A 10,173-nucleotide genomic window follows, 5' to 3' on the forward strand; every position below is an offset into this window, starting at 1 on the left:
TAAGGTGTATTATTTTTGGCACGGTGACCAAGGCACACAATTATAGACAAGGTAGGACAAAATTACTCTTGCATCATCGTGAGACATGACCGCAAAAAGAGTATTTACTTATGGATCACCACCGCAACAAGACATGACATCATCTTCATTCTCCTTGCCTACCTCCTATTTTCTGATAGCCCTTCGACCTCACCTCTGACCTTGCTATCACATAGTCATTGCTCTTGTTTGTCATGGTTCATACCCTTCCTATCCACCAATGATAGTGCATTAAAACACCTCAAGGTAATATTCTCTCACTATCACATACAATTGATAATAGTAACAATTGTGGTGGCAGGGAAATATTCTTTCAATGGGAGGCGATGTTTTTGCGACTTTGTCAATCTCAAGACCAACTGCAGTTGCCACGGAAAAATAAATATAGTTCACACGAAAAATATATACTCTTAAGAAAGCATAATTGTCCATCTACATTGCTCTTTCTACTTCTAACTCTGCCATGAATGAAACATTTGTAATCCCTCCCTCTCTTCGATCGTCTTGCTCCGCTCTACAGTAAGTTCATTAGAGCAGAAATTTTATTCTTCCTAGCTCACATTTATGGTTACAAGGAATTAAGTCTTATACTGGACACAACCTTGCGAATACATAACACACCCACTAATGTATTAACCAACTAAACTCTGCCATGGAAGCTGGGCACATCCTTAATGTAGAAAAATGTATTTTCACAAACCTTATGAAAATTTAGTACTGTAGCCTGCATTTTCACAATCACCTAAATAGTATTGTTCACCCTAACCAGATAAAAAATGAAAAGAGTGTATGAAAAACCACCATACGTCAAAACATTCCATGAAAAAACATCTAATCTATGCATGCACAGATGGTCGTGTAATCTGAGTATCCAAATTGACATCCAAAATTTGATCTCAATACATCCAGTGAATCCTCAAGCATTGCTGGTGTAGAGGAACAAAGGGTCAAGGTACGTATACAGGAAACCCAAATTAGTAGAACTATTCAAGTGATTGTTACCAAATCCATCCTTCTATGTACAGAAGTATGACGCCGACACTGCAAGATACATAAGTCAGCTGGCCGGTACATCATTTACAAACTGTTCGTTGTAATGCCCGAGTCATCCCAATTCATCTCCAACTAACTTACTGTGAGAAAATAGCACTGATTTTATTTTACCTTTTCTCTCAATGAAAAATTTATTTTAATTATTGTGCATTATGAATGTTTTCTCTTGACGAAAATTTGCACGTAAGTAGGACATTAAAAAATGTCTGTTGTTGCTTGTCTAGAGCAATTAACTTTCGAGGAGAGCAAGCATATATGTTTAATATAAAAAATAGCATAGTATATATAGGATTATGCTGAAACAAAATGAGTGTAATACTGGATACCTTGAAAGGTTTGTGACGATGAGAATTTTAGCACATCTGAAACCGAAATTATTACTCTTGGGAGGAAACGGCATAAATAAATGTTGCAAAATATAAATGGGCCAACCAATTGAGGCTGAAGATCTGAAACGCAGTCATCCAAAATTTTAAGAGTTAGTCTGAAAATTATTTACATTATGAAATAGGTTGAAGAAACAAAAGAAAAGCTAGTGTCGCCTAAAGGAATAGTTAACAGGAATACAAAGCTTCTTGGCGAACTGACCAACAGTTAACTAAAGAAAAATACCGGAACCGGGGCATACATATTATACATGGAGGATCATCATGCACATCAATCGACATTATCAATTTTTTAAACCAGGAATTCACTCCTCTTCCTCCAACCATGAAAAATCTCACCCGTAGTATCATGAAAAATCTCATACATAACAAAGTAAACATGAAAAATCTCACCCGTAGTATCATGTCATCAGCGGCAATGGCTTTTCCTTCAAGGTTGCAGGCTTGTGCTCACTGAAAATCCATAATATATCAGGCAACTGAATCATTCCAGGATTAGCTTCCAAATCCATAATCGATGGGAAAAACCAGGAACAAAAACATACAAAATTTATCCATCTCTACCTATCCAGACGCACACGTACTGCAGGGCATATATAGATTAGTGATTTGTACTCTCTATGTATTAGATCGTTTCTTGCATCAATTTGATAAGCAAACTGGGTTGCAGCAGTGCCTCAATAAAAATCATTATACAGGACACGATGGCACACACGGCAGCATTTAAATCACGGCTCTAAAAATTCAGGGATATGCAAAAAAAATAAAATCAAACCTGCATTAGTGCGTCGTCCAGATTCCAGAGCACGGCAACAAGTAGATGAACACCCTTGAGGCCAAGGTAGAGCAAGGACCGTTCCAGGCTCAAAATTAGGGGGCATACCGGCACCTCCACAAGCACGTCAGTGCAGCCATCGCTCCATCCGCTCTCGCAACTGTGCGGGTCGATGCAGTCGCCGCTCCATCCCCTCTCCCAAATGCTCGGGCCCTCGCGACCCACGCACGGGTTATTGTTGCCTCTCCTCAGCCGCTGCTCCTCGCGACCGCGGTGCCGTCTCTAGATCTCACCCGTCCATGGCGACTACAAACATAGAATTCAGGATTCCAACTACAAACACACCACATACATACAAAAATAACATTTCCATAGATCCACAAAATTCCAAACAGCAGTGGAAGATCAGAACAGTCAAGTAACAATATTCTAAAGGATACACGGACCTTTATTCATCAAAGAGGCAACAATATATTGTTGTTGGACCAAAACAAGGAATTAAATGTGTTGTGTTTTCTTTCGTAAACAGGCATGTGCCCATCTGAGCCACACACATCACATCGGGAAGTACTGCAGTTTTGGTGCCTTGATGTATCCACGGTCCGCTAAATCTCAGTGGGTCTTAAAGAAATCTGATCGACAGCACACAATCACATAGGAATAATATTCAGTGGATTCTCAAAAAATATCTCAAACAATCAGAAGACTTATATGTGGCCACACCAAGTAGGAACAGAGCAGGCAACAAGCAGTTAATATATGTAATTCCCACAATTTGAGTTGAAACCCGACTCAGGTAATAGACTGTTCGTATATGGACAAGGTAATGATGATGGCAGCTACGCTTGCAGACACACAGATAATATTAAGTCTCTCAACATGGCAAAAGTGAATTTAGCTTGCAAATCAAAACGACAGGACTGAATGTAGCTCCATGAGATCAATCGTACCTGGTACATCGGCGAGATTGTGCGTATGGAGCAGGAGCGCCCGACGGAGTTGGTAGTACAGCGAGGATTGGATGCTTCCATGGAGGGCTCTGATGCCTTTTATGTGGAGTTGGTAGTACAACGAGGATTTTATTTAAGTTGTACAATTTCTTCTCTCAAGTAACTTGCACTGCAGCAGAACCCTTTCAGCCCCAAACAGGCTACTACCATTATTTTGTAGTGTAAAACTTCCAAATCCTTCTAAATTTTGTTTGTAATATCTTTGTTAGTAAAACTACCACTCAGCCTAAGACAGCAGGCCTAACCTGTAAATGTACTTAACAATGAAGACAAGATAGTGATTCATCATCAGTTTACTTGTAGAAAGCCAGTTCATCTTGATTCCTGAACTTCTTACCTACAAAAACGTTGATAGATTTTTTCCAGTTAACAATATTTTAATGGTTGGCGACAAGAACACCAATATACATTGAAAGTTATGAAGGAAATATGCCCTAGAGGCAATAATAAAGTTATTATTTATTTCCTTATATCATGATAAATGTTTATTATTCATGCTAGAATTGTATTAACCGGAAACATGATACATGTGTGAATATATAGACAAACTGAGTGTCACTAGTATGCCTCTACTTGACTAGCTCGTTGATCAAAGATGGTTATGTTTCCTAGCCATGGACAAAGAGTTGTCATTTGATTAACGGGATCACATCATTAGGAGAATGATGTGATTGACTTGACCCATTCCGTTAGCTTAGCACTTGATCGTTTAGTATGTTGTTATTGCTTTCTTCATGACTTATACATGTTCCTATGACTATGAGATTATGCAACTCCCGTTTACCGGAGGAACACTTTGTGTGCTACCAAACGTCACAACGTAACTGGGTGATTATAAAGGTGCTCTACAGGTGTCTCCGAAGGTACTTATTGGGTTGGCGTATTTTGAGATTAGGATTTGTCACTCCAATTGTCGGAGAGGTATCTCTGGGCCCACTCGGTAATGCACATCACTATAAGCCTTGCAAGCATTGCAACTAATGAGTTAGTTGCGGGATGATGTATTACGGAACGAGTAAAGAGACTTGCCGGTAACGAGATTGAACTAGGTATTGAGATACCGACGATCGAATCTCGGGCAAGTAACATACCGATGACAAAGGGAACAACGTATGTTGTTATGCGGTTTGACCGATAAAGATCTTCGTAGAATATGTGGGAGCCAATATGAGCATCCAGGTTCCGCTATTTGTTATTGACCGGAGATGTGTCTCGGTCATGTCTACATAGTTCTCGAACCCGTAGGGTCCGCACGCTTAAAGTTCGATGACGGTTATATTATGAGTTTATGTGTTTTGATGTACCGAAGGTAGGTTAGGAGTCCCGGATGTGATCACGGACATAACGGGGAGTCTCGAAATGGTCGAGACATGAAGATTGATATATTGGACGACTATATTCGGACACCGGAATGGTTCCGGGGGTTATCGGATATATACCGGAGTACCGGGGGTTACCGGAACCCCCCGGAGGTTATTGGGCCTCATGGGCCCAATTGGTGGAAGAGGAGAGGCGGCCAAGGGACAGCCGCACACCCCTCCCCCCAAGTCCGAATTGGACAAGGAGGGGGGGCGGCGCCCCCCTTTCCTTCCCACCTCTCTCTCCTTCCCTCTCCTCTCCTACTCCAACATGGAAGGGGGGAGTCCTACTCCCGGTGGGAGTAGGACTCCTCATGGGGCGCGCCAAGGGTGGCCGGCCCCCTCCCCCTCCTCCACTCCTTTATATACGGGGAGGGAGCACCCCCTTGAGACACAACAATTGATCCCTTGGATCTCTTAGCCGTGTGCGGTGGCCCCCTCCACCATAATCCACCTCGATAATATCGTAGCGGTGCTTAGGCGAAGCCCTGCGTTGGTAGAACATCATCATCGTCACCACGCCGTCGTCCTGACAGAACTCTCCCTCAAAGCTCGGCTGGATCGGAGTTCGAGGGGCGTCATCGAGTTGAACGTGTGCTGAACTCGGAGGTGCCGTGCTTTCGGTACTTGATCGGTCGGATCGTGAAGACGTACGACTACATCAACCGCGTTGTGCTAACGCTTCCGCTTTCGGTCTACGAGGGTACGTGGACACACTCTCCCCTCTCGTTGCTATGCATCACCATGATCCTACGTATGCGTAGGTTTTTCTTTGAAATTACTACGTTCCCCAACAGTGGCATCCGAGCCTGGTTTTATGCATAGATGTTTATGCACGAGTAGAACACAAGTGAGTTGTGGGCGATACAAGTCATACTGCTTACCAGCATGTCATACTTTGGTTTGGCGGTATTGTTGGATGAAGCGGCCCGGACCGACATTTCGCGTACGCTTACGCGAGACTGGTTCTACCGACGTGCTTTGCACACAGGTGGCTGGCGGGTGTCATTTTCTCCAACTTTAGTTGAACCGAGTGTGGCTACGCCCGATCCTTGAGAAGGTTAAAACAGCACTAACTTGACGAACTATCGTTGTGATTTTGATGCGTAGGTAAGAACGGTTCTTGCTCAGCACGTAGCAGCCACGTAAAACTTGCAACAACAAAGTAGAGGACGTCTAACTTGTTTTTGCAGGGCATGTTGTGATGTGATATGGTCAAGGCATGATGCTATATTTTATTGTATGAGATGGTCATGTATTATAACCGAGTTATCGGCAACTGGCAGGAGCCATATGGTTGTCGCTTTATTGTATGCAATGCAATCGCCCTGTAATTGCTTTACTTTATCACTAAGCGGTAGCGATAGTCATAGAAGCAATAGTTGGCGAGATGACAACGATGCTACGATGGAGATCAAGGTGTCGCGCCGGTGACGATGGTGATCATGACGGTGCTTTGGAGATGGAGATCACAAGCACAAGATGATGATGGCCATATCATATCACTTATATTGATTGCATATGATGTTTATCTTTTATGCATCTTATCTTGCTTTGATTGACGGTATCATTATAAAATGATCTCTCTCTAAATTTCAAGATAAAAGTGTTCTCCCTGAGTATGCACCGTTGCCAAAGTTCGTCGTGCCCAGACACCACGTGATGATCGGGTGTGATAAGCTCTACGTCCATCTACAACGGGTGCAAGCCAGTTTTGCACACGCAGAATACTCAGGTTAAACTTGACGAGCCTAGCATATGCAGATATGGCCTCGGAACACTGAGACCAAAAGGTCGAGCGTGAATCATATAGTAGATATGATCAACATAGTGATGTTCACCATTGAAAGCTACTCCATTTCACGTGATGATCGGTTATGGTTTAGTTGATTTGGATCACGTGATCACTTAGATGATTAGAGGGATGTCTATCTAAGTGGGAGTTCTTAAGTAATATGATTAATTGAACTTAAATTTATCATGAACTTAGTACCTGATAGTATTTTGCATGTCTATGTTGTTGTAGATAGATGGCTCGTGATGTTGTTCCGTTGAATTTTAATGCGTTCCTTGAGAAAGCAAAGTTGAAAGATGATGGTAGCAATTACACGGACTGGTTCCGTAACTTGAGGATTATCCTCATTGCTACACAGAAGAATTACGTCTTGGAAGCACCGCTAGGTGCCAAACCTGTTGCAGGAGCAACACCAGATGTTATGAACGTCTGGCAGAGCAAAGCTGATGAGTACTCGATAGTTCAGCGTGCCATGCTTTACGGCTTAGAACCGGGACTTCAACGACGTTTTTAACGTCATGGAGCATATGAGATGTTCTAGGAATTGAAGTTAATATTTCAAGCAAATGCCCGGATTGAGAGATATGAAGTCTCCAATATGTTCTACAGCTGCAAGATGGAGGAGAATAGTTCTGTCAGTGAGCATATACTCAAAATGTCTGGGTATAACAATCACTTGATTCAACTGGGAGTTAATCTTCCGGATGATAGCGTCATTGACAAAATTCTTCAATCACTGCCACCAAGCTACAAGAGCTTCGTGATGAACTATAACATGCAAGGGATGGATAAGACAATTCCCGAGCTCTTCGCAATGCTAAAGGCTGCGGAGGTAGAAATCAAGAAGGAGCATCAAGTGTTGATGGTCAATAAGACCACCAGTTTCAAGAAAAAGGGCAAAGGGAAGAAGAAGGGGAACTTCAAGAAGAACAACAAACAAGTTGCTGCTCAAGAGAAGAAACCCAAGTTTGGACCTAAGCCTGAGACTGAGTGCTTCTACTGCAAGCAGACTGGTCACTGGAAGCAGAACTGCCCCAAGTATTTGGCGGATAAGAAGGATGTCAAGGTGAACAAAGGTATATGTGATATACATGTTATTGATGTGTACCTTACCAGAGCTCGCAGTAGCACCTGGGTATTTGATACTGGTTTTGTTGCTAATATTTGCAACTCGAAACAGGGACTACGGATTAAGCGGACACTGGCTAAGGACGAGGTGACGATGCGCGTGGGAAACGGTTCCAAAGTCGATGTGATCGCCGTCGGCACGCTACCTCTACATCTACCTTCGGGATTAGTATTAGACCTAAATAATTGTTATTTGGTGTCAGCCTTGAGCATGAACATTATATCTGGATCTTGTTTGATGCGAGACGGTTATTCATTTAAATCAGAGAATAATGGTTGTTCTATTTATATGAGTAATATCTTTTATGGTCATGCATCTTTGAAGAGTGGTCTATTTTTGATGAATCTCGATAGTAGTGATATACATATTCAATACTGTTGAAGCCAAAAGATGCAGAGTTGATAATGATAGTGCAACTTATTTGTGGCACTGCCGTTTGGGTCATATTGGTGTAAAGCGCATGAAAAAACTCCATACTGATGGACTTTTGGAATCACTTGATTGTGAATCACTTGGTACTTGCGAACCATGCCTCATGGGCAAGATGACTAAAACGCCATTCTCCGGAACTATGGAGCGAGCAATTGATTTATTGGAGATCATACATACTGATGTATGTGGACCAATGAATGTTGAGGCTCGCGGCGGGTATTGTTATTTTCTCACCTTCACAGATGATTTAAGTATTGGAAATATGCCCTAGAGGCAATAATAAATGGTTATTATTATATTTCTTTGTTCATGGTAATTGTCTATTGTTCATGCTATAATTGTATTATCCGGAAATCGTAATACATGTGTGAATACATAGACCACAAAGTGTCCCTAGTAAGCCTCTAGTTGACTAGCTCGTTGATCAACAGATAGTCATGGTTTCCTGACTATGGACATTGGATGTCATTGATAACGGGATCACATCATTAGGAGAATGATGTGATGGACAAGACCCAATCCTAAGCATAGCATAAAAGATCGTGTAGTTTCGTTTGCTAGAGCTTTTCCAATGTCAAGTATCTTTTCCTTAGACCATGAGATCGTGCAACTCCCGGATACCGTAGGAGTGCTTTGGGTGTGCCAAACGTCACAACGTAACTGGGTGACTATAAAGGTGCATTACGGGTATCTCCGAAAGTGTCTGTTGGGTTGGCACGGATCGAGACTGGGATTTGTCACTCCGTGTGACGGAGAGGTATCTCTGAGCCCACTCGGTAATGCATCATCATAATGAGCTCAATGTGACTAAGGCGTTAGTCACGGGATCATGCATTGCGGTACGAGTAAAGAGACTTGCCGGTAACGAGATTGAACAAGGTATTGGGATACCGACGATCGAATCTCGGGCAAGTAACATACCGATTGACAAAGGGAATTGCATACGGATTGATTGAATCCTCGACACCGTGGTTCATCCGATGAGATCATCGTGGAACATGTGGGAGCCAACATGGGTATCCAGATCCCGCTGTTGGTTATTGACCGGAGAGGCGTCTCGGTCATGTCTGCATGTCTCCCGAACCCGTAGGGTCTACGCACTTAAGGTCCGGTGACGCTAGGGTTGTAGAGATATATGTATGCGGAAACCCGAAAGTTGTTCGGAGTCCCGGATGAGATCCCGGACGTCACAAGAGGTTCCGGAATGGTCCGGAGGTGAAGAATTATATATAGGAAGTCTAGTTTCGGCCACCGGGAAAGTTTCGGGGGTTACCGGTATTGTACCGGGACCACCGGAAGGGTCCCGGGGGTCCACCGGGTGGGGCCACCTGTCCCGGAGGGCCCCGTGGGCTGAAAGTGGAAGGGAACCAGCCCTTAGTGGGCTGGGGCGCCCCCCTTGGGCCTCCCCCCATGCGCCTAGGGTTGGGAACCCTAGGGGGGAGCTTCCCCCTTGCCTTGGGGGGCAAGGCACCCCTTTCCACCCCTTGGCCGCCGCCCCCCAACCCTAGATGGGTTTTGGCAGCCCCCCCCCCTCCCAAGGGGGCCTATATAAAGGGGGGGAGGGAGGGCAGCAACCTACAGCCTTGGGCGCCTCCCTCCTCCCCTGCAACACCTCTCTCTCTCGCAGAAGCTCGGCGAAGCCCTGCCGGAGACCCGCTACATCCACCACCACGCCGTCGTGCTGTTGGATCTCCATCAACCTCTCCTTCCCCCTTGCTGGATCAAGAAGGAGGAGACGTCGCTGCACCGTACGTGTGTTGAACGCGGAGGTGCCGTCCGTTCGGCACTCGGTCATCGGTGATTTGGATCACGGCGAGTACGACTCCGTCATCCACGTTCATTGGAACGCTTCCGCTCGCGATCTACAAGGGTATGTAGATGCACTCCTTTCCCCTCGTTGCTAGTAGACTCCATAGATGCATCTTGGTGAGCGTAGGAAAATTTTAAAATTATGCTATGATTCCCAACAGTGGCATCATGAGCCAGGTCTATGCGTAGTTACTATGCACGAGTAGAACACAAAGTAGTTGTGGGCGTTGAGTTTGCCAATTCTTCTTGCCGCTACTAGTCTTTTCTTGTTTCGGCGGCATTGTAGGATGAAGCGGCCCGGACCGACCTTACACGTACACTTACGTGAGACAGGTTCCACCGACTGACATGCACAAGTTGCATAAGGTGGCTAGCGGGTGTCTGTCT

This window comes from Aegilops tauschii, chromosome 7 (genome assembly GCF_002575655.3).
Source record: "Aegilops tauschii subsp. strangulata cultivar AL8/78 chromosome 7, Aet v6.0, whole genome shotgun sequence".
Classification (NCBI taxonomy): Eukaryota; Viridiplantae; Streptophyta; class Magnoliopsida; order Poales; family Poaceae; genus Aegilops; species Aegilops tauschii.